The sequence below is a fragment of the Kogia breviceps genome, chromosome 5, assembly GCF_026419965.1.
Source record: "Kogia breviceps isolate mKogBre1 chromosome 5, mKogBre1 haplotype 1, whole genome shotgun sequence".
NCBI classification, from domain to species: Eukaryota; Metazoa; Chordata; class Mammalia; order Artiodactyla; family Physeteridae; genus Kogia; species Kogia breviceps.
Genome location: NC_081314.1, coordinates 120296251 through 120321564, shown reverse-complemented (window position 1 = coordinate 120321564; position 25314 = coordinate 120296251). Strand labels below are relative to the sequence as shown.

The following is a 25314-nucleotide window of genomic DNA, read 5'->3' as shown; positions in this document are numbered from 1 at the left end:
ACCTACCCAAGTTTTTCTGATCTCCTTCCCCTTTTAAGGAACTCCAATAGCTCCCCCCCTCCATCTCTCTCTCTTTTTTTTTAACGTCTTTATTGGAGTCTAATTGCTTTACAACGGTGTGTTAGTTTCTGCTTTATAACAAAGTGGATCACCTATACATAGACATATATCCCCATATCTCCTCCCTCTTGCATCTCCCTCCCACCCTCCCTATCCCACCCCCCTAGGTGTGCTTGTGTGTGCACAGATGTGCAGACACACACACTATCAGGTTTGAAAAATCATTAACATGTACCGACTTTGACTTTTTCATGTTAAACTATTAATTTAATTCTGCCTTTGTGTTTTAAATATTCATCTGCCAAATTATGGAATGAAATCCTTTTCAAATAGTTGTAGCGTCAGCAGGATGTTCACCTTGGGTCTAGGGATTAGCCTGGGAACAGGACATACTCTTTTTTTCACTGCTTTTTATCTTGGTCCACATTAGTATCTAGAATAGTCAATTATATGACATTAGTTCTATTTGATTTGGTCAGAATTAATAACTGAGATAAAACATCTAGGTGGGTCTGTAAGTTAAAATATTTAGGAGGGATTAGAGATCAAAGCCCTAAAGTAAATTTTAAAATAGTTCATGTGATCTCACGCAAGATACTCTACCTTTTATCTGTAAAAGGTGTTAGAAAGGAGAGTTGGTTTTATAAAGTAAAAGGGGGGAACTACCTAGAGAGTCTCTGATTGTCAAGTGTTCTATTAAGATAGAAAGTTTGGAAGCAGGGAGAGAGTTTCTAATGAATCTTCAGGCACATTTAACAGTCTTTGGTTGGCTGCAAAGCGGGCAAGCAGGCAATTTTGAGATGTTTCAAAAGAAGAACTGTTTAATGTTCAATTCCCTGGAACAAGTGAGGTGCTGTCTTGTGGTCAAATGGTCCTTATTGCAGGAGGGGGTTGTCCTGGCAGAAAGATTCTCTGAGAAATATGATCAAGTAATTTGCTTTTAGTTTCTTAGGAAATCTTTTGTTCTTTAGGCCTGATCTAATTCTCTAGTATTTCTGGTTTGAATCTACCAAATATTCCTTCTTTCTTTGATTTTATTTCTTAAGATTATTACTTTCATTTTTGTGAATGGATACTTTCAAAATTTCCATTGATTAGTGACTGCAACTATTTTCTGTTATCCATTTCTGTTCTTCATTATCATTTAAATAACAACATCAAAATGTAAGGGTGGAAGGAACTTAAAATATCAAGAATTCCCACATCCTTTCCTTTGGAATTTAGGGAATGGTAGATTATGCTAGTCATATTCCAATCTATTTTGTGCCCAAAAAGAAGTTATGGGAATATACTTTTGAATAAAAATTCCCAATTTTAATTTTTTGGGTTATATACAACACTAATATTTTTAATCTCTTCAAAATTATATAAAATTCTTTGATAATTATTCTTCAAGAGTAATTAACAGTAAATAGGGAATTGGCATCTTTTACATTTCTGGGACTATTACACCATGTAAATCTGCAGTAATCTTGGAAGAAAGGAGGAGGGTTGGTATAGGAGAAGGAATTAAACATAATTGCTTTCTACCCATCCCAGGTAGATGGAAAGCAGTCAATTGCTATGCTTTCTAACAAAACATTGGCATAATTCTCTCCTGAATGGATTATATTTTAGAGGCTTTATCCATAATCAGAGTTTAGTTAACAAACTTCATGTACATTATATATCTTTATATATTACTACATGATACCATTTTAACCTAAAAAAACATACATTTATAAAGGAATGAGTTAATGATTTTAGCAAAGATTGCCAGAAAAATTCTTATCAGTAAATAAAGATTTTCTTTACTTTCTAATTCCCTTCATCCTCCATATCCATCTTCCCCATCTTCCCCGTAAGAATTTTCATTTTTGTAAAACAGATTACAGATTTCTTCACATTGGAAACCAACCAATTCTGCTGATATGAGGTAAATCCTCAAAATTCAGCTTTTGTGTGTGTGCATTTCAGTGTTCACTCCATCCTAGCATGAACACTCCATATCAAAGAGCCAAGCATATTATTGCCTTTAATTAACACTTTTGAGTTGTTAGCATATCCAAAAGCACTTTATACAGGCTTCAACCACACCTGAAATGTAGCCAGCAACACCACATAATCTCTTTTGTACTTAGTCAAATTAGAAGCAATTTAACACTTACCAGGGGGACTGAGGAAGACATCTGGATTGAGGGTTTCAGTTTCTGAATTATACTACTTGGATGTGGAAAGTAAAAACCACTAGTACTTATTTAGGGAATCTTAAGCCTTGTCATAATCCATAAATTGTTTTCTCAAAAGAAAGGATTGCTGTCATTATTATTATCTGAAGATTTATTGAGTCACAGTTGATGAGATATAATAAATAAGTTCAGGCTTATTAAGACACTTCAAAATCCAACAAACTACAGGACATTTGTCTAATAATATCCAATCCTTCCACATTCATTATAGATCCTCTTTTCTCCTGCTGTCCCGTGGACTTCATCAGTTGTTTCCTCTCTCTTCCAGATTTTCCACTTTTTCTTTCTACTTGAGAAATAAATATACTGTAGAACATTAAGAGCCAAAACTAGAGTGAGACTTTTTAAATCCTGACTCTGTCACTTGCCAGCTTAAGACCTTGTATAAGTCCACCTTTCTGTGCCCCAGTTTCCTTGTCTATAACTGTAAAATAGCAGTAACTCTTTCAGAGGATTGTCCTGAGTATGAAATAAATCTGTATGGGTAAACATCTAGAACCTTACAGGAAATAATCCTGTTATTTTTACCTGGACCACTGCAATTGCTTCCTCTCCTCCTTTCCTAATGCTGCTACTTACTCCCTTTGATCCTTCCTCCACAAGAGCCAGAATAATCTTTTAAAAATAGAAATGGAATCATATTACTTTCCTGCGCAAAATCCTCCCACTGGCTTCTTACTGTCGCCATAATAGATGAAAGAGAACATCTTCACCGTGGAATTTTTTGCTCCCACTACATAATTACATCCTACTCTTTCGTATCGTATGATGTTTTTAAAGTGCACAGCTATGTTTCTTTATGCTTTTATTTTTTAAATACTTTCTTTTCTCTTTAACTGTAAAGTACCATGGAGTCAGAGAATATTTTTTTCACTAAATCCATAGAGTTTCTAGTTGAATGAATATTTCTTGAACGGATGAAAAATTATTGAGAAAACCTTCCACAACTATTTCCACAGAAGACTTTTATCAGTATGTCATACTGCAAATATTACCTAAGAAAGAATAGACGCTTATCTTACTTATTTAGAAATCCTTTACTTAAACTTTGGGTTTATGTGTTTGAAGGGGAGTTTTATGTCTAATTAATGCTTCTTAAGACCAGATGGAAGTCAGCTGGAGTCATATGTATGAACTTGGAAGCTGATAAAATGGGGCATACATTTTTATTGCCCCTGCCAAGCAAAGGTAGGATTTTGGTTGTTACCAAAAAAACCCTGTGCGCCTGCTTCCTAAAACAGAAAATAAACAAAATACCATCTACCTTAATCAGCTGGTATAAAGATGAAATTATATGTGGCATAAATATGTCAATAGGTCCTCAAAAACAAACCTCATTACCTCTGTCAGTCAGGGCCTGCTCATAGCCTAATCCTTGGACTCTCTGTCTGGGGCCACCTGCAGAAGCTCCTAACGCAGGGAACCACATAGCTGAGCAGGCTGGCTTCGGCATCCACTCAACTCTTCTGCATGCTGCTTCTGAGTTAGGACACTAATAGAAGAGCCCTCTTTGGGGCTGGTGTGGTATCTCTTTTGTCATCTATTTTTTAAAATTGCAATCCTCTTATTAAAGTCATTACTCCGATTATTAGACCGTTAACTTCACAAATGGTTGGTTACTTTTGTCTGATCGCTATTCCGTTTTTTGTTTTTCTGTGGTCTTATTATATCTTCAATCCTCCTTGTAGCTCACTATCTGATCATACCACTTGATCAATCTGCTAAGCTTCATTAGCTAAAGTAATTCACTTCAAATATTTTGCTCTCTTTTGCAGAGAATCTACTGCTGTAAGGGCATGGCATGCAGGAACTCAGCAATAGAGAAGCATTTGGGAGGACAATTAAATTATTTTTCCTTCCTGTTCACCCAACAGCCACCCTTCTAGTCCTCAAGAGTGAATGCATCATTGTAAGGAAAATAGAAGCCTTTTGTTTTAAAATAGCAATTGCATCTTAGCTTTTTAAAAACTATGTTTGAAAAACATACACTTCTTTAACCATAGCCACCTTTGCTCTCTGAGGTTTTAGGGCTGCTCTCTTCCTCCTAGCTCCCACTAAGTGTCCCAAGGCTATACAGAGCATTAAGCCTTTACTGGACACCTGAAATTTTGCTAGTCGATGAGATTATAATGAAGATACAAAGTGACCCCATCCACAGCAGTAGCAGCAAAGGCTTAGGAGTTCTAAAAGGTAAAACATGAGTGTCTGTGGGCTAGTTTTAATATTTCTGCAAGTTCAGTAGATAAAGCATCTTGAGTCTTTTCCCAAGACTAGAATGATCAACAGCAGAACAGTAATTCTGATTATCTAGTGCAAAAATATAGCAATTATGGGCTTAGTGCATATAGTTGGTTAGGCAAAGCTTTCAAAATATGTAGTTCTTAAGGAAAATAACAAATGAGGTACTTGACAGTGGCAGTGTTTAGGGACACTGACCTTGAGGTACTCACAAGGCCCAGTAATTGAGAATATAACATAAATGCATAAAAGAGCAAGAAAACCATATGTAAGGAAATACAGATTTGCGTTGTAATCTGCATGGTATAGATTTGCATTTAAGCAAAAAAAAAATGTGATCAGCTGAGCTTTGCCAAGAAGATTTCACTCGGGATACTTTTAATTTTTTTTAATTATAAGAAATGGCTTGGCTGTTTTTCCCCCCCATTCCTCTACCCTGCCACCCTGTTAAAACAAACAGGGATTTATGACCCGCTCCTCAATACATGTAAAATTTGTACAAAAATATCTTCTATGAAAATGATTTGTAATCTGTAGACTTAATACCTGGGAGATGTCTTGAGATGTAAAATCCCATCCTTTAGGTTGTGGGGTTTTTTGTTTTCTCCAAATAAATCTGATCTTTAAAGTTCAAAAAAAAAAAAAAAAAAAAAGAAATGGCTTGGGAAGAATTAAAAGAGGAGAATAAACATACATTATGGTTGTGTAAAATGGGAACCCAAACAGGGAAAAGGGAAGGTGCAGGGAATGAACCCAGTAGAAAATTAGCTATGGAAGTAATAGAGAAGAAAAATTATTGGTTGGGCAGGATAAAAGCGGCTCACCTATTGTTTTAAATGTTACATCAAGGAGTTTAACCTTGGTTCATGCACAAAGCAGAGTCATTATATTCTTTTGCAGATCAACTGGAAGAGGATGAAGAAAAGATCAGTAAAAAATATACAAAATTTGCAAAGTTTCATCATGTCTGCTATGATTTTTCGGATATATCATGAAATTTGCCTCTAATTTTAATTCACGTTAAAAGTTATTATAGTAATTGAGGCATAAGATGACTATGGCCTAGACTAGACTGATTGTACAGAAGTAAGTCATTATAAAGAAGACATACAACTTGGTGATTGACAGGACATGAGAGAGGTCAAAGGTGACTCCCAGGTTTCTGGCCAAAGTGACCAGGAAAATGGTGGTGCCATTGACCCTTCCTGAGGACACAATTAGCAGGCTTTTATCCTTAACCCTTAATTAAATTGGTGGAGTTCATTAAAGAGGGAAATTGTTGGTACCATAAATCCAAAATTGTTCCTCTCCTTTAAAACTAATTCTTCTTCAGTTACTCCATAACACTGACTCTTCAAGTCAGGCATCAGATTTTATGGTTTATTTATAGTAATGATATTTAAATGCCAGCTTTTGGCCTGTTAGTAGTATTTATGAACGGATGTATATTCAGGGAGAAAGAACTCTACCAGTTTACACAGGAAAATCCAATTTTTAAAAACCACTTTATGAAACAGAAAATTGTCATGCAATGTATTTTTTAGATTGAAACATTCGGCCATAATTGTACACATGGTTTATGGTACCACTTGTAAAATTTTCAAAATCCTCCCTCCTCAAACACAAAAAGAGAAAGGATAAATATAATAAGTGGAAAAAATAAAAAACTAATATCTGACTAAAACAGTTTGCCAGGATTCATTTGATTCACCTCAGTATAGATAAATATATTCAAGAGGATGCTATCCAATTCATAATGTGAGATATTTGAGTCCTTATATCTGTGGTTTTCTACTTGAAATAACAGAAGTGGTGCAGATTGTTACAGTTGGAATCACATTTAAGACACAACAGTAAAGTAGTGTAGGGATTAACTGGGAGATAGTGTGTTCAAAACCTAAGTAAACCACTTGAGATAAAAGAAACATTGTCTAGTAACTTTCCCTAACACTTGAACCTATTTTGAGATTTGGTAGCTGTAGATTACTATTTTATGACAACTCTATTTTTAACCACTTCCTCATTACAGAGCCTCCTCTGACTTAGACAGATAGTTCCTAAAATGTCAAGAACACCCACAGCAATCTATTATAAAATGTTACCTTGGGGTATAATTTTTTTTAAAAAAGAAGAAACACCTGAGTTTTTTTACTAGAGCATAGAATTCAGCTGCAGGAAAATATTTAAGAAGCAAGTTTTGGTTCTTAGAGCATCAGCAGGTAACAAATGAGCATCTAATACACCCCTGTGTTAATGTAGAAAACACATGAATTTGAGAGCTCCCTGAGGATAGAGGCTGGAATATTTTAACCGTGTATTTCCAGAGTTTGTCTCAGTGTCTGGCTCATGATAGATGCTTATTAAATATTTGGTCGAGCAAATGAAGTAGCCAATGAGGTTGACAGCTCTGAGCAGCCGTAGAGTAAGGACTGAAGAATATTGAGATGAACTCTTCCCCAGAGTTTTATGTAGCTCTAATATGTGATATAAATATACACATTTACGCGCACACACACACACACACACACTTACATAGGCAGCTTCTAAAATATTCTACACTGCTGTCTTTAGAATTCAAATTACCAAATAAAATGGCCCCTTCTCAGGAGTTAAAGTACCAGACTTCACAGTGTTTCCAAATCTTTATTTTCGTGGACTCTCTCCTTTTGGGGTTTCCACAAGGCAATTAGGTGGCCAGCTTTCCTCCTTCTCATCAGTTTCTCTGTCTTTCTGTCTCGCCTACGGCTGCTCTTTAGATGTTAATTTCCTTAGTGATCCCTACAAATCCATTTCCTCCCTTCCTCTAAGTTTCTGCTGAGTATGCTTTTATGTACCCATGGTTCCTATACCTGCTCTGTGCTAACCTGATGTTTTCAGCCCCGAACCTCCTCTTCCCCATTGGCCTCTATTTCCAACTACACACTGGACCTGTACTCTATTCCACACCTAATTTCATATATACTTTACTGAATCGTGCTTTTTCTCTATTATCATCACCATCCAATAATGATTCCAACTAAAATCCTAGACATTATTATTATTATTATTATTATTATTTTTGTGTGTGTGTGTGTGTGTGTGTGGTACGCGGGCCTCTCACTGTTGTGGCCTCTCCCGCTGCGGAGCACAGGCTCCGGACGCGCAGGCTCAGCGGCCATGGCTCACGGGCCCAGCCGCTCCGCGGCATGTGGGATCTTCCCAGACCGGGGCACGAACCCGTGTCCCCTGCATCGGCAGGCAGACCCTCAACCACTGTGCCACCAGGGAAGCCCTAGACATTATTTTAAAAACAATTTCCTGTTCTTTGTTCCTTTATTTAAAAAAAAAATACTGAACATGTTTATCTGAGATAGCTCTTGAATTCCTCCTGACGCTGCTTTCTTCGAAATGTCCTCCTCGCTTCTATTTAAGCAGACATTTGATATGATTGTTGCCTCAAGCCTTTGCCTATGTTAGTTTCCTCCCATTTTAATCCCGAATGCCTATGGCTCCCACAAGAACGTCCTATCACTCCCCTCCTTAATATCCTGTAATGATGCAGCATCAGCAGCAGAAAACGGTATAAATGTGGCATTGTATATGAGATGCTGTATAATCTCAATGCCATATAATTATACAAAAAATCTACTATTCCTGTTAGGGGATCAAATTTTGCTCCCATCCTCAGAATTCATATACTGAAATCCTAACCCCCAGTACCTCAGAATGGAGATATTTGGAGATAGGGTCTTTAGAGAAGTAATAAAACTAAAATGAGGTCATTGGGGTGGACCCTAATCCAACATGACTGGTGAATTTATAAAAAGGGGAACTTTGGACACAGAGAAAGCACAGAAGAAAAATGATATAAAAAGAGAGGGAGAAGACGGCCATCTACAAGCCAAGGAGAGAGACATGGAACAGACTTTTCCATCACAGCCCTTGGAATGAACCAACTCTGCTGACACTTTGATTTTGGACCTCTAGCCTCCAGAACTGAGAGACAATAAACATCTGTTGTTTAAGGCACCCAGTCTGTGGTACTTTGTTATGACCGTCCTAGGAAACCAAGACAATTCCCATTTTCACCACCGCCACATATACACATGTACATACTATTAACTGCATTGCCTTGCTAATAATATGCTGTCTGTGTAGGAGCCTCAGGGGAAATTTCCAAAGTGTCCTCTTGTAAAATTTTAATCCTCAGTCTCAGAGCCTAGTGCTTGGACCATGATAAACACATTTCACATTGTATCATATAGTGAAAAATACTTCATCATGAAACCTTTTTTCTCATTCAGCATCAGTTTTTTATCTCCTTGTGAATACCCTTTAGGAATTTTCCATCTAGCAAAGAAAACAATAACAACAGAAACAGCAATGCAAATAGTATTGGTAGCTAACAATTACATGCTGCTTATCATGTGCCAGATCCTGTTCCCAGCACAGATGGAAATCACTGGCCTTGCTTTCTTTCCATTCATGGACTGAGGCAATGTCTCTTCTGAGCAAGGATGGAAAATCATAAAAATAGAAATCGAGGGAGATTTTATTTTTCTGTGATGTGTTTATTCCCCTGGGGAAAAATTAATGGAACAATGTTCTTCAGGCATATTTGTGAATTTTGATTATGGATTTCAATGCCACATTAACCTGATAAATGCAGATTTCATTTTAGCTCATTTTTAAAAAAAAGTTTTTTAAATTTATTTTGACTACGCTGGGTCTTAGTTGCAGCACATGGGATCTTTTAGTTGTGGCATTCGAACTCTTAGTTGCAGCATGCATGCGGGATCTAGTTCCCCATCCAGGGATTGAACCCAGGCCCCTGCACTGGGAGCACAGATTCTTACCCACTGGACCACCAGGGAGGTCTCTCACTAAAAATTTCCTTAGACAAAATCACATCGTGAATTTTTCCTCGAATCCAGTTGTTCTAAGACTTTAGTAAGAAATAGAATCATACCGCAGGGCTAGTTAAAAGAGATTTTTGAGTCCTACCCCAAAATCTGGAGGAAGGGGAACCTGAATTTGCATGTTTAGGAAGTTCCCAGATGATTCTGCTACTGCTGATTCAGGGACCACATTTTGAGAGCCACTGATTGAATCCATAATCATTAACTAAAAATTAGAATGCATGATCATTAACTAACAACTCTCATACCTGACAAAATTCTCCAAAAGAATGCCAAATGGAGGAAACAACAGAGTATATGACTGATTATAAATGTTCAATCAGTTGGTATATTTAGAAAAACCACTAGGATCAGTTTTTTTAGTTGTTTTGTGCACATGTGGTTATTTTTACTTCAGGACTGTTTGGCAAAATGTATCCTTAGTAAAATGCATGTGTGGTCTGTGTATACATTATTGTGTGTGAGTGTATGTATCGAAAGTAATTCTCAACAGCAATCTAATACATAAATTTGAGGCTCTAATGGAGCATTCTTACTTTTTAAATAAATTCTTTGAGTAATTGGGGAAGATAAACAGCCAAATTATATAAAGTTGTCCTCATGTTAGCAGACATGGTTTTCTCAAAACTTTGTTACTCTCTGAGGCTCCCCCTAGTGTTCTTAACTGGATATGAAAGGTAACATAGATAAACTTGTATTTGATACATTCAACAGTGAAGTAGAGGTATAGCAAAAGGATCAAAATGTTGCTTTAAGATAGTATCAGTCTATTTTAAGTGTTCAAGATAATTGCAAAATGAGAGTGGTGCTTAGAAAATATTAGTCCTCTAAAGCATACAGCTCACACATCTTAACAATGTTTATGTCAATAAGGACATTCAAATGGGCATTGAGGAATTTTTATGCAGGTTGTAGTTTGTGAATGGCATGTTTTCTCCATAATTATACCTGAAATTTGCAATAGTGTCAAGAGAATACTGTCAAATTCTTTAATTTTGAAGTGGCTAGATGATACCTCTTGTTGGAATCATCTTTCTGGGTTTAGAGCCACTCACAGCCTGAATTTTTAGAGATTAGGCCTAGTTCTCAGTCATTGAGCTCCTTCCCTCTAGAAATTGCTGTCCATCAGAATTGTAATGTGAGCCACGTATATAACTTTAAACATTTTTTTGTAGTTACAGTTTTAAAAAGCATAGAGGGAATTCCTCAGTGGTCCAGTGGTTAGGGCTCCACGCTTCCACTGGGCATGGATTCAATCCCTGTTGGGGTGAACTAGGATCCCGCATGCCATGGCCAAAAAAGAAAAAAGAATAGAAACAGGTAAATTAAGGTTGTATTTGACCCAATATTTTCAAAGTCTTGAAATTATAGTGTATATTTTACACTTGCAGCACTTGTCAATTTGGACCAGCTGCAATTCAAGTGCTCAATAGCCACATGTGGCCGGTAACTAGCATACTTGATAGCAGTGTATTGGATCATATTTCCTCATGCATTTGCTTGAAAGAAAAATTGTAAGCCTTTGTCATAGACTATGAGATGTTTTACTTTTAGCTAAAAGTACACTTATTAAGACAGGAGCACCATTCCAAAGAAATGATCCCAGGTTGCAGAGTCTCTGATACACTGACAGTGTTCCCAGAGAACAGCCTGGAAAATGAACTCGGAGTCTATTTCTCAGATGGTGGAAAGACATGCATATTGACAAGCCTCACCCTGTGATTTCAGCTCTCTTTGCTTGAGTCAGCTTTATGGTTTTGTAGTACTGAATGTCTGATTCTTTTTAAATTGCTGAGTCCAAATATAAGACACAGTTGCTGCTTCATCTGCCACCAAACAAAGAAGGATGGTGGATAGACTTGTAAGCTTTTGCCGTTATTACGCAAATTGCCCATGTTTAAAATGGCTTCCCTTGAGCCCTGCCCATTTCATAGCAACTATTACCATGTAAAACCATATTCTTTATTTCTTGACTTGTTTTTCTCCACTTAATATGAGCCCCATGAGATTAGAAACTTTCCTTCACTTTCCAACTTATTGCACTATTCGTAATGCATGTGCTGCTGCATGGTAGGTGCCCAGTTGAATAAATAAATTAATTTTTTTAAGTGAATGATTTCTTTCAACATCAGAAAATATTTTTCTTCAGGCATCCCTTTAAAACACAATCTTTATTTTACAGTCTTTACACATTCTTCCTTTCCATCTTTTCTTCTGGCACTGAACAGTGTACAGGACACATAGTAGAGACAGACATTTTTTTCCCTACTCACTGCCCTTAGGAAATTCCACTTAATTCCATGTCTTAGCCAACATGTTACTAAATGGAGATTACTGACTTTACTTATTCATAGGGTTGTTAGAATGATTACTTATGGTATATTGTAATTTATAAAATTACAAATGCTTCAGAATACTTTGTGTGTGTGTGTGTGTGTGTGTGTGTGTGTGTGTGCACACGTGTGATCATGCATGGATTTTGGACAGAAAAGACTCTTCCTTCATCCTTTAAATTTTTCCTATCTGCATGGTCAGCCCTTTTTCCAGATTACATATGATCTTTCCCTTCTCATGGGAAAGATATATAACTTTCTATCTGTATCACTCATTTGGAAACAACTATATGTGAATTTGCAACAGTATGTAACCATGTCATATATAGGTATAATTACCAATTTGGTAAAAAACCCCTGATGGGCATAATTAAGGGCCATGATGAAAGGAAGAATCTAATAAATTCCCATTTAATGGATCTATTTCTACATTTCAAATAGTCCTCTAACTTGTTCACTGCGATTCAGAATTTTAATGTTCTCATAAGTATATTTATTTAAAGTCTTGTAGAGGGCATATTTGTCTATAATAATTTTCATAGCTGATTCTACAATTTTTAATTTTTGTTTTTGTTTTTTTTTTAATTGGAGGATAACTGTTTTACAATAGTGTGTTAGTTTTTCCTTTACAACAAAGCGAATCAGTTATACATATACATATGTTCCCATATCTCTTCCCTCTTGCATCACCTTCTCTCCCACCCTCCCTATCCCACCCCTCTAGGTGGTCACAAAGCACAGAGGTGATCTCCCTGTGCTATGCGGCAGCTTCCCACTAGCTATCTAATTTACATTTGATAGTGTATATATGTCCCTGCCACTCTCTCACTTGTCACAGCTTACCCTTCCCCCTCCCCATATCCTCAAGTCCATGCTCTAGTAAGTCTGTTTTATTCCCGTCCTACCACTAATCTCTTCATGACATTTTTTTTTCCTTAGAGTCCATATATATGTGTTAGCATACGGTATTTGTTTTTCTCCTTCTGACTTACTTCACTCTGTATGACAGACTCCAGGTCCATCCACCTCATTATAAATAACTCAGTTTCATTTCTTTTTATGGCTGAGTAATATTCCATTGTATATATGTGCCACATCTTCTTTATCCATTCATCTGTTGATGGACACTTAGGTTGCTTCCATGTCCTGGAATTTTGAATTAAAATTATGTATAAAACTTCTTTGTAAAGTATGGCAAGAAAAATATAAGAAAATAATATTAACAAGGAAAATTTTAATTTTGATTTTCTGATTTAAAAAAAGTGTACTTTGGAAAATGATACAAATTGTATTAAGATCAAAATATTTTGCACAGAGCTATTTTATGTGATTATATATATTGCTTTGAATTGAAGATATACTTGATGTTCTCTAAGTATCAATTAAATGGCTAAAAATTGCTAATAACATATTTTTACTGTCACCTAATTTGAAAGGGAATTTTATTTTACCCAAGTGGATATATAATGTCTCTTAGAATGTAAAAACTACGTTTATGGTTTTTATGGTAATTTACTTTAAAATACATGAGAAAACATGAGTGAAACTAACCGATCTAATAGTTCCAAATTTTCTGAGGTCTGTTTTAACGTTTATACATACATATTTTCAAAACATTAAAATATTCTCTTGTGAACAGTTAGTTCAAGACTAGTCTAAGAATCTTGTCCCAGGTACTTTGGAGCACTGCAGTGCATAAGCAGAGACACATGTAACAGTCTCTTAAACAATGTCTTCCATATATCCATCAAAATGGAGAAGAACATGATATTAAAATGGAAGAATTTATGATATTCTTAGATATACAGAGCTAAACTACTATACTATTTAAATTTTTGAGCCATTTTTCCCTCAACTGTTCAGTTATGAAAATGCTACAAAAACCTTTAAGGATATTCTATGAACGTGGTAACTCTTCACTGGTAAATCCAAATCAGTATTAAATTCAAAATCATCACAGTGTAACCACCCAGCAGTGTAGACCTAAAACTGGTACATATGATTCACTGCTAATTACAGTGATGACCAACATTCAGAAGTTGGTTTCAAAATTTAGTTGTGATGTATTTGAAGAAAAAATTTAATCGGCCTAAAAAATTCTTTATCCTCCACAGTTAGGCAGACCATAGAATCTCAGGAAAATACCATAAAGGTATGTTCTGAATAATGGAAAACATACACATTTATAATCAATATTATACACACATGTACAGTAAAATACCAAGAATACTGAGGAGAACTATACAGAAGTGTAAGCAGTAAGCATCCATGTATTATAAATGGCTGACATGTAACTTGTATGTGCCATTTAGCTTAGTAGACAAAACCAAAACTGTGAAGAGTTTCTATCTAGTCTTACTCAAACATCAGATAAAAGTCAGAAACAAAAGTTGTCAGACGAAAGTGTGCTAGTATTATTTCACAAGTAATTGAACTTGAAATCAATCTCCCAACCATACTGAGGCAAATTCCTGAATCCTTTACATTCTTTGTTGATATTAAATGCTGACATTTAGTATAGGTGCAGATTTTGACAAGGTTAATAATACTATTTATACGTGTAATTATTTAAATTACCCATACTGCCTCAGTTTAATTGTGTTCACTAAATTCGCATGCATAATTTATGATATCAATGCTGTCAACCATCAATCTACATTTCAGACAGCAACACATCAACTAAATGACAGGGTAAAATGTTTCAGTTGATTCCAAAAAGAACTTCAACTTTTGAGGACAGAAGTTTGTATCATAATTATGTACCAAAGGGAAATGTCTATTTGGTGAAATTTCTTCAAGTCTCCTTGAAAAAGATCGTAATTATGGTAATTCAAGAGGATAAAAGCTCACAGAATGAAGACTGGTAATTTGTTTTCTTTGTTCTTTATTTTTCAGTGATATGTAGTTGACGTATAACCTTCTACTAATTTCAGATGTATAACATAATGATCTGATAAATATATATATATATATGTTGAAATGATCACCACAATAAATCTATGGAACATCCATCACTACACAGTTATACTTTTTGTTCTTGTGATGAGAACCTTTAAGATACACTCTCCCAGCAACCTTCAAATATACAATACAGTATTATTAGCTATAGTCATGATAATGTATGGTACATTTTATTCCCAAGTCTTATTTATTTTATAACTGGAAGTTTGTACCTTTACCCATTTGCCTACCCCCATCCCTTGCCTCTGGCAACCACCAATCTCTTCTCTGTATCTATGACTTCGGGATTTTGTTTCACTTTGGTTTGGTGTTGGTTTTAGATTTTACACATAATTGAGATCATATGGTATCTGTCTTTCTCTTTCTGACTTATTAACATAATGTGCTCAAGGTCAATCCATGCCATCACAGATGACAAGATTGCCTTTTGTTTGTTTGTTTGTTTTTTGTTTTGGGGTTTTTTTTTACATCTTTGTGGGAGTATGATTGCTTTACCATGTTGTGTAGATTGCCTTCTTTTTTATGGCTGAATGATATTTCTGTGTGTGTGTGTGTGTGTGTGTGTGTGTATGTGTGTGTCATATTTTCTTTATCCATTCACCTGTCAGTGGACCCTTCAGTTGCTTCCATGGTCTTGGGTATTGTAAAGAATGCTGCAGTGAACATGGGGTTGCAGATATTCTTTTCCAGTTAGTGTTTTTGTTTCCTTTTTATAAATACTCACAGGGTGTTAATCTTTATTTGCGTGGCCATCAATTACTTTGGAAGTTCTGTATAGCTTATAGGCACCTTCTCAAAATAATGTTTTAAGATACATATAATAAAATACCTTAGGGCACAAATTATGGGAAAATATAATTACCGGGCTTCCCTGGTGGCGCAGTGGTTGAGAATTCGCCCGCCGATGCAGGGGACACGGGTTCGTGCCCTGGTCCCGGAAGATCCCACATGCCGCGGAGCGACTGGGCCCGTGAGCCATGGCCGTTGAGCCTGTGCGCCCGGAGCCTGTGCTCCGCAACGGGAGAGGCCACAACAGTGAGAGGCCCGCGTACCACAAAAAAAATAAATAAATAAAATATAATATAATATAATTACCGAATTATTATGAGAGTAACTGTGTGGATTGTGTACATGAAATTTGTTATTAACATATTAAATGCCAAGATCTAGTGGCAGATCTAATAACTAATAAAATATTAAACTAATGGTGATCATAAAGGATATGTTGAGATAACTTCAACAATATAATAGGAAAATATGTGGTATCTAAGCCAGAGACACTCCTAATAGTTCTTCAGCTTGTTGTCCACTTTTATAGCCATTAGTGAAAATAAAAATGATTTTTTTCCCTATCCTGTATCACAAACCTTTTGAATTCCATCTGCATACTCCTCAGGTATCTACAGACCCGAGGTTAACAATTCCTGCCGTAGAGTAAGGCTTGTATTTCCATCAGTCTATTTTGTCTCTCTTTTCTCTGAGAGTCAAGCTATTAGTTTATTTATATGAAAAATAAAATAGGCATTGTGCATTTTTCAGCATATATCAGGCAAAATTTGGTAATATTTTCTCTAGGAAAATGTTTATATTTTAATGTAACTTTCGTTTAACCTTATTTTTAGCAATATACATGTGACTCTGCATTGAACGTGTTTAAGAAATTGAAAGTGTTCTTGAATTCATGGTAGTAATGAAAATGCCAGTCCGTATACTATAAAGATTTAGCAATCCAAACAGTGTTAGAGCTTGCTACTCTGCAGTATTCATGCTGTATTACCATTCATACGTGGAGAATGTAGTACACGATTAATAGCTTAGGACATACTATAATAAAAAGGAAGTCATCACATTTTTAAGGACTAGATTAAAACAGAACAAAAACATTTCTTTAAAAAAAAACTGAGAAAAAGGTGAGGGTACCTGTATACTTTATTTTCCTTCTCCTACTTCTCCAATATTAAATTAAAATGTGCTTTGCGAGATGGAATAGAAAACATGCCCTTCAAGTGTTGAATAAGCTATCAGGACATACCAGTTTAGGGCCGCTTTTCCAGTGGAGCTGATTTGCGCTTTTAACCAATTCCCCGTGAGGCTCAATGTGGGGCGCGGCAAAGCGTTGCCGCAAAGCAGGATAGAAAAAGCTGAGTCATCCATCCTGTAGCCAGTGCGCATGCGTTGAGATATGCTAACAAGGTTTTAGAGCAGTAACCAGTCCGAAGGCGACGTGTAGCTATGCCTTCGATATGAACCAGTCAGAGACTTGCACAGTACCCCGAATCTTATATAGGCAGCTGCCATTAAGGCTGCGGGGTCTTCCTTCCATCTTTCTCTAACCAAGCTGTACTCCAATAAAGTGTGATACGAGAAGAATCTAGCGTGTGGTGACTGTTATTCTGCTGGTCAGACGCAGCTCGCCATAGCTCAAGAGAGCACATTTCTGAAAAGAGTAACAAAAAGTTTGCACTCATATATATTTATTCTGTTCATATTAAAGATTTGTTAAAGACAGTCTTAACGTGACTTTAGAGATCTAGTGTAATTCTTAGATAATAGCTATGAGATATAAACAAGATCAACATCTCGTCAAAAATTTTATCAAAGTATCAGAAGCATTCCTCCAGCTATTTAAACCTTCTGTATTGGTTTCCTATCACTGTGTAGCGAATTGCCACAAAATTAGGGTCTTAAAAGAGCACCCATTTAATACCTCACAGTTCTGTAGCTAAGAAGTCCAAGTGCAGGTTCACAGGGTTTTCTACTCAAGCTGCCACACTCAAAATTTTCACCAGGAAGATATGCTTTGGAGACCTCAGGGAAAACTCCACTTCCAAAATCATTCAAGTAGCTGTCAGAATCCAGTTTCTTGTGGTTATTGGGTTGTGATGCATATTTTCTTCATGGCTTGCAGCCAAGAGGGAAAAAAAAGATGTTGAAACTACTCTATATACTCACTAATTCCATCAATAAATGTTTATTAAATAATGCCTTATACCAGTTATTATTCCTAACATTGTAAATGCACTAGCAAACACACAGTCACTGCTTTGAAAAGCAGGTTAGTTTACAAATATATCACAGTCATTAAAAATTATAAGAAATAAACTCAACTAGTGAAACAGATGACCATATTTTAACACACAGTTATTGTGAAACCACCATGTGCCATTCACTGTGCTGCATGCTGAAAACACCCAAGAATAATTCAGTTCCTAACTTTTGATAAAACAGAGCCACAGCTATTTTACAGCAGCTCGTTTTCAAACTGAACAATATCTTTTATGTGTAACGTTAGGGATGTTCTTAATCCCAGCTTCCTTTCCAAAGCTGGTGCCTTTAATCATTGATAGATAGAGATTGGCTTATGACCTGGAGGACAGAGAATATTCCAAGCATGCCTAAAAAATGAGACCATCAGTTCAGATCCAAGGGCACTTCTCAAATAGTCGCATTTAAGGTGCCAGGATCTTGATGGCGTCTCTAGGAAATTGAAAGAAGACGATTTTTCCATCCTAAACAATCGGATCAGATAACTGAATGTACTGTTAATCATCTTGAAATGAATGAGCCTAACATGCAAATTATAGATGGCAAGAGCTGATGATCAGTGAGTTAGCTTACTAGTGATTTTCAGAAATTAAATGCTTTCATCAAGATTTTTCAGAATTAAAACAATTATTTAGATATTATGAAGAATTAAAATACTTTATTGTCTGGTATTCTTTCAGAAACAATATTAAAGACTATGTTTAAAGAAGTAAACATGAATTAGAGAATTTAAAAGTAGAGTGGAGTTGCTCTCTCTTCACAATTGTTGCATTTATGGCAGCTTAATGTTTGTGTTTTTATATTTTCTGAAGGTATTGTACCAAACATTTCAAATTATTTCTAAAAGCAAATATATAGTGCCAACTATTATAACTTTTAATTCATAAAAATAATAGGGATAGAGCTCAGACATTAAACCTCATTTTTCATACAAATGAACAATTTTTTACAAAGAAAAGGATAAGAAGAAAAGGAATAATGCAAATATTGTTAAGAGCATAGCCTACTATCACAGAATAAAGTGTGTTGTAAACATCTGATCAGAAATCTTACAGTAAAAGTTTCATCCTATTGAATCATTTAGAGTAGGGAGACTACTTAAGAAAATCTGATGCAAGAATACTTGAGCATCTCCAGCTCTCCTTTCTCAGAAGAATATGCCAAGATATTAAGAGACTCTTTTTCTAGGGTTGCAGAGCTAGTTGAGAAAAGGATCAGATCAAAACCCGGTTTCTCTCTATTCAATGCCTTGCTTTCACTCTCAAAAATTAAGAATTTGAACCAAACACAGGAAACAGTTTAGGACTGATGACGACATTATAAGCCATACTTTGCCTGAGCTCTCATCATCTTTCTGAGTTATCAGGAATGAAAAAGAAAGAGCAAAGAAGATGGAAATATACTGATACTAATAGAGTGACAAATACATACTTGACCCTGTTTCTAGATCAATACTCCTATATTTAATATAATTCCTGAAGGGCCCTATCAAAAATATTATCATCGACCATTCCCCTGGTCACTTTCTATCCCCTTATTTTGCTTTACTTTTAGTCATAGTTATTAATTAATTTATTTGGGGGAATTTTCTCCTACCCCGTCCACCACCATTAGAATGTAATCTCTATGAGAGCAGAGCAATGCTTAGTGCAGAGTTGGAGCTCAATGAATAAATGCGTGAATAAATTTTAGTTATTTGTTGAATGATGAAATGATATTACCAACTTTTCTTCGAGGTGGCCATCGCTCACCTACTTTTTATTATTATTATTTTGCGGTACGCAGGCCTCTCACTGTTGTGGCCTCTCCCGTTGTGGAGCACAGGCTCCGGACGCGCAGGCGCAGCGGCCACGGCTCACGGGCCCAGCCGCTCCGCGGCACGTGGGATCTTCCCAGACCGGGGCACGAACCCGCTGTCCCCTGCACCGGCAGGCGGACTCTCAACGGCTGCGCCACCAGGGAAGCCCGTTCACCTACTTTTACAAATGAAAAACCCAGAAAACCTGAGTTAATTACGTGGCATCACAGCTAAAAAGTAGCCAAGCAATTTTTCAGTGGAAAAACATCACAGAATAATAATTATAATATTTACCACTTACGTGGGGAAAATCTATAGTTATATTTCTATACATAGATAGAAAAAGTCCTCTATATAGGAGGGATATATACAAATTGGGAAAGGATTTAGATGCAATTTGTGTATATAAAATGGGAATTATATGTCCTGTATTTTATTACATTTTCTTTTGTGCAAGTATAATGTTTTCACAAAAAGTATATTTGAGTCTTGTAATGTATAAAATGATAGTATCCATTTCAAGATTTAGATTCAAACCTATGTGAGGCCAGCCTGTGTATAATTTCCAGTAGTGAGGGAGCTAAGAATGGTAAAGAACAGATCCTTCAATGACAACAAGTAATGAGAGTATAAAATTATGTACTGTTATTGTTAATAAAATTTCCACAAAAATGAATGATTTAAACTTGAACAACATTTATAGATTATACATGGAATGCCAAGTATTTTAGTTAAATGAAGTTTGTGTATCAAACCTAAAAGCCAAGACCGCGGGCTTCCCTGGTGGCGCAGTGGTTGAGAATCCGCCTGCCGATGCAGGGGACACGGGTTCGTGCCCCGGTCCGGGAAGATCCCACATGCCGCGGAGCGGGTGGGCCCGTGAGCCATGGCCGCTGAGCCTGCGCGTCCGGAGCCTGTGCTCTGCAACGGGAAGGGCCACAACAGTGAGGCCCGCATACCACAAAAAAAAAAAAAAAAAAAAGCCAAGACCGCTGATCTTGGATCAAGGAACCACAATTCCTTGCCAAACTATTTGTGCCTTCTTGTGAGTGCAAGAATTTTAAATGTGAGTCAAAATAGAATGTTGTTGCAGTTATGGGGCATTATTAGCATAAAGGTACCTGAAGAAACACATTACACTGGTATCTTGGCAAACGGCATCTTTCAAGTTTGGACAATCCATTTAAAATTCAGCAATTCAATACCAACTCTTCCTCAGTATGCCTTAGAGCCGTGTAATCCATTCATCTCTGAATGTTTAATACATAAAACCACAAAGGCACTGTGTTCTGTAATTATGAAGAGGCAGCTCAGGTTGGTAATCAGCATGAACATGCTGGCTGCTGTAGTATACACAAAGCCTGCCTTCAGAGCCAAAGCATAGACTCTGGTGGAGAATGTTTATTTCCTGAAAGTGTTTAAGAATAAAAGATGCATCCTTTCAAGATTGAAAGGAGAGAACAGTAAGACCCTGTTGTAACGAATATTTACATAGGGAAGACAACTATATCCCTAAGAATAAATACAAAAACTTGCATTTGTTTTTAATTGTTCTCTTTTAGAATGGTATAGTTTTCATGCCCTCACAGAGTGTTCTATTATCAATAATTTTAGAAGAAAAATAAATTAAAATGGGATAGTACTTAGTGTGTTACTGTGTAATTACACTCATTGTTACCAATATCCCTATAAGTCGTGAGAAAAAAAATGTGTATTAAATAATATAGTTAAACTAATGATGAAAGAGCAGCCCATCCAGAAATTAGGAAAGACATTCCAGAATTCAGTGAGAGGCACTTTGAGCAATGAAAACATTGGAGAAATTTGGCAGCAGATAGAACTGGCTCTGACATTTACTGATTAGACAAGTATGAGATGAATCCTTCAACTCTCTGAGCCTTGGTTTCATCATTTGTAAAATGTAGGTAAAGATCACAAGCTGAGAAAACACAGATGCTCCTCAAAATACATTTTTCCCTCACTCTTATTATAGCTTGATTTAAACTAGTAGGCAATCAATGACAGGGTTTGATGACACAGTTCTGGTGTCCCTTAGTCCTCCTGGATTAAATGCTCTGCTTTCATAAAAGGAAGCTACAAGCTGTTTGCCCACTCACTGTGACGGCCCATTAATAAAGGTGGTATCGGAGACATTGATTTTAACAATTACTATCATAATGTTACATACTGTAAAATAGCAAAGCCCTGTTTATGGCTTGATGGACATATCATATAAGAAGAATTGCTCTGTATAAAAATATAACAAAAGTGTTTACAGGGCTTTGTCAACTTGGTAGTGATTTTATCTGTATTATTATATTAATGGGGTAAATATTTATCCTAAAGTTTTTATTGAAACATCTTAGCTATTCAACAAATGGTACTGGAGCAATTGGACACCCACAGGAAAAAACAAACAAATCTGACCTAAACCTCACACTTTACACTAACAGTGAGTAAAAATGGATCAAGGACTTAAGTGAAAATGTAAAACTTTTAAAATTTTAGGGAAAAACAAAGCAGAAAATTTTCAAGATCTACGGTTAGGCAAAGAGTTCTTTAGAATTAAAGCAAAAATAACCTATAAAAGGAAAAATTAATAACCTGGACATCAATGAAACTTAAACTTTTGCTTGGTAGAAGGGGATATGAAGAGAATGAAAAAAAGCTACAGATTGGGAGAAAATATTCGCAAACCATATATCTAACAAAGGGCTTGTATCTATAGTACATAAACAACTCTCAAAACTCAGCAGTAAAGAAAAAATCTAATTAGAAAATGGGCAAAAGGCATGGGCAGACATATCAAGGAAGACCACGTACAAATAATAAATAAGCACTGAAAAAATATTCAACAGCCTAAGTCATTAGAGGAATGCAACTTAAAACCATGATGAGCTATCACTACACACCGACCACAATAGCTAAAATAAAAAATAGAGAGCACTAAATGTTTGCAAGGATGTGTAGAAATTGGATTATGCATGCTTTGTTGTTGAAAATGTAAAAATGGTACAGCTACTCTGTAAGACTTTTGGCAGGTTTTTAAAAAATTAAACATGCAATTACCAATTACCATACGACCAAACTATTGCACTCTTGAGTATTTGTCCCAGAGGAATGAAAACTTATGTTTACATAAAAACTAACACATGATTATTTATAGCAGCTTTATTCATAATAGCCAAAAGCTGGCCCAGATAACCTTCAAATTATTGTACACACTTACCATGGAGTTTTACTCAGCAGTGAAAAGGAACAAACAATTGATAGATGCAATGACTTGAATGCATTTCTTGGGAATTACATTGAGTGAAAAGAGCCAACCCCAAAGGTTGCATACTGTATAATTCCGTTTATATGACATATTTCAAATGTCAAAATTTTAGAAATGGAGATCAAATCAGTGATTGCCAGTGGTTAGGGTTGGGGAGAAGGGGCACAAGGAATGTTAGTGTAGTTATAAAAGGGCAATTCAAGGGACCATTGTGAAGATGGAACTGTTGCATGTGGCAGTGGAGAAACATGCAATAAAATTGTATAGAACTGAATACACACACCCACAAACACAAGTGAAACTGGGAAAATCTGAATCAGATGGGCAGATTGTTTCAATGTCAATATCCTGGTTGTGATTTTGGACTATAGTTGTATAAAATGTTACTTTTGGGGGAAACTGGGTAAAAGCATACACAAGATCTCTATAATTTTTTACAACTGCATATGAAGCTATAGTTATCTCAATAAAAATTTTAATTAAAATGTCAGTCAGGGCTTCCCTGGTGGCGCAGTGGTTGGGGGTCCGCCTGCCGATGCAGGGGACACGGGTTCGTGCCCCGGTCTGGGAGGATCCCACGTGCCGCGGAGTGGCTGGGCCCGTGAGCCATGGCTGCTGAGCCTGTGCATCCGGAGCCTGTGCTCCGCAACGGGAGAGGCCACAACAGTGAGAGGCCCGCGTACTGCAAAAAAAAAAAAAAAAAAAAAAAAAAGTCAGTCATTTGGGTTTTAAAGTAAAGTTCTGATTCTATTGATTGTTGATATGATTGAAGGGATCTAATCATAGCAAGATAAAGGAAAAAGTAGGGATAAATTGTGAATTACCATGTCTAAAACAAAATGACAATGTAATAACTCAGGAATTCTTAATTTTTCAAAACTTCTTTTGTCAGTTAGTATCCTGTAATCTTCTAAAACACTTTATCCTCTATAATCAAGCAAAAACAATCAAGAAAGTATGAAGTTGTTTGGGACACAGAAGATAGAAAATCATAGCTAATTCCATTATTCTATTTCAAATGTCATTAAATGCTTTAAGGCAACTAAAAGTGACTCACAACCTTGAATTACTCTTTTTTTTAAATTAATTAATTTTTTATTGAAGTGTAGTTGATTTATAATGTTTCAGGTATACAGCAAAGTGATTCAGTTATACATATATATATTATATATGTATTCTTTTTCAGATTCTTTTCCATTACAGGTTATTACAAGATACTGAATATAGTTTCTTGTGCTATACAGTAGGTCCTTTATATGTAAGGTGTACCTATTTGATCTATGTAAATAAAATATATTTTTTTAAAACTTATATATCAATGATTTTTAAATGGTTTACCAAAACATTATAAGTTTATAGTACATTCTCCATTTTTCCAAAATGAGAACATATAGCTAACATTACAAGTTAAAGGGACATTTCTTATATTTCTTTCTTCTCTTTAACTTAGCAAAGTAAATGTTTTACAAATCATCAGAAAATCATTCCCTATTAACAATATAAGTGCAGATATATGTAAATTTATTTTTAATTATAGAAATATTTGCCCAATTCTTGAAGAGTTAGAAAAGACAAGTAAGCAAGAAAATCAAAATATAAAATTTAGAATAGGGATAACTATTATATTTCTAAAATAAAAATTGCCTTTTTACTCTAATGAATAAATGAGATTTTAAAAAAGATGCCCTAAAGTTCTTTTTTTCCAAAATAAATCCTCTAGAAATGGGTTTTCATATCTTGGTTATGAGTGTTATTTATGGAAGCTCTTGGTCTGCTCCTTTGAATGAATTTATTTACTTCATCTGGAGTGCTGCTTGCTTAATAGCATGCCTAGAATTGCATGTCTACAGAGGCACAAGGGCGCCATCAGTATCACTGTGGTATAGGTGGTCACTGGTGCACCAGAAAGCAGGTTTTTATAAAATTTGAATTTCTCCTATAGTTTCTGCTCAAATTAAACAGGAACATGCCTTGAAGCCCTTACACACTGCACTGAAAGTCTTAGTCCAGATGATAATTAACAGTTCTTTACAGAAAAAAAAAGAAACTTAAACTGGCCTTAGATGTCAATGGTGGTCTCTCAGCATTAAAATGAGATTGATTGCCTGTGTAAAAGGCCGTGGTTTAATAATAGATTGGTTTTACAAGTAGATGCTAAGTTCTGTGGTTCATTTAATCTACCGAAATCCACTTACCATGTTGTAAAGGTATTATTGCTAAATAAACAGTGCATTGGTGTGAATGTTGAGGGTGAGGAAGATAGGGCAGAAAGAAATTGTTGTGTGACTATAGCACAAATAAAAACATTTTGAATAAGCCCAAGGAGATATAACTTTGAATTTAAAAAGCAGTATGAGGATAAATTGTGCTTAAGAATTAACATAACCTATCTAACCAAGGTTTTCTTTTTATTTAACATTATACCTTAATGCTTAATGAATAAATTATAATCTTAAGACAACCAAATAATGACCTT

At 35.8% G+C, this 25314-nt stretch overlaps 1 protein-coding gene across 18 annotated transcripts in view; it reads left to right on the top strand.

The window, feature by feature from the left end:
• ROBO2 (roundabout guidance receptor 2) overlaps window positions 1-25314 on the top strand; it is a 1699370-nt gene that overhangs the window by 664318 nt on the left and 1009738 nt on the right. The window lies entirely within an intron of this gene.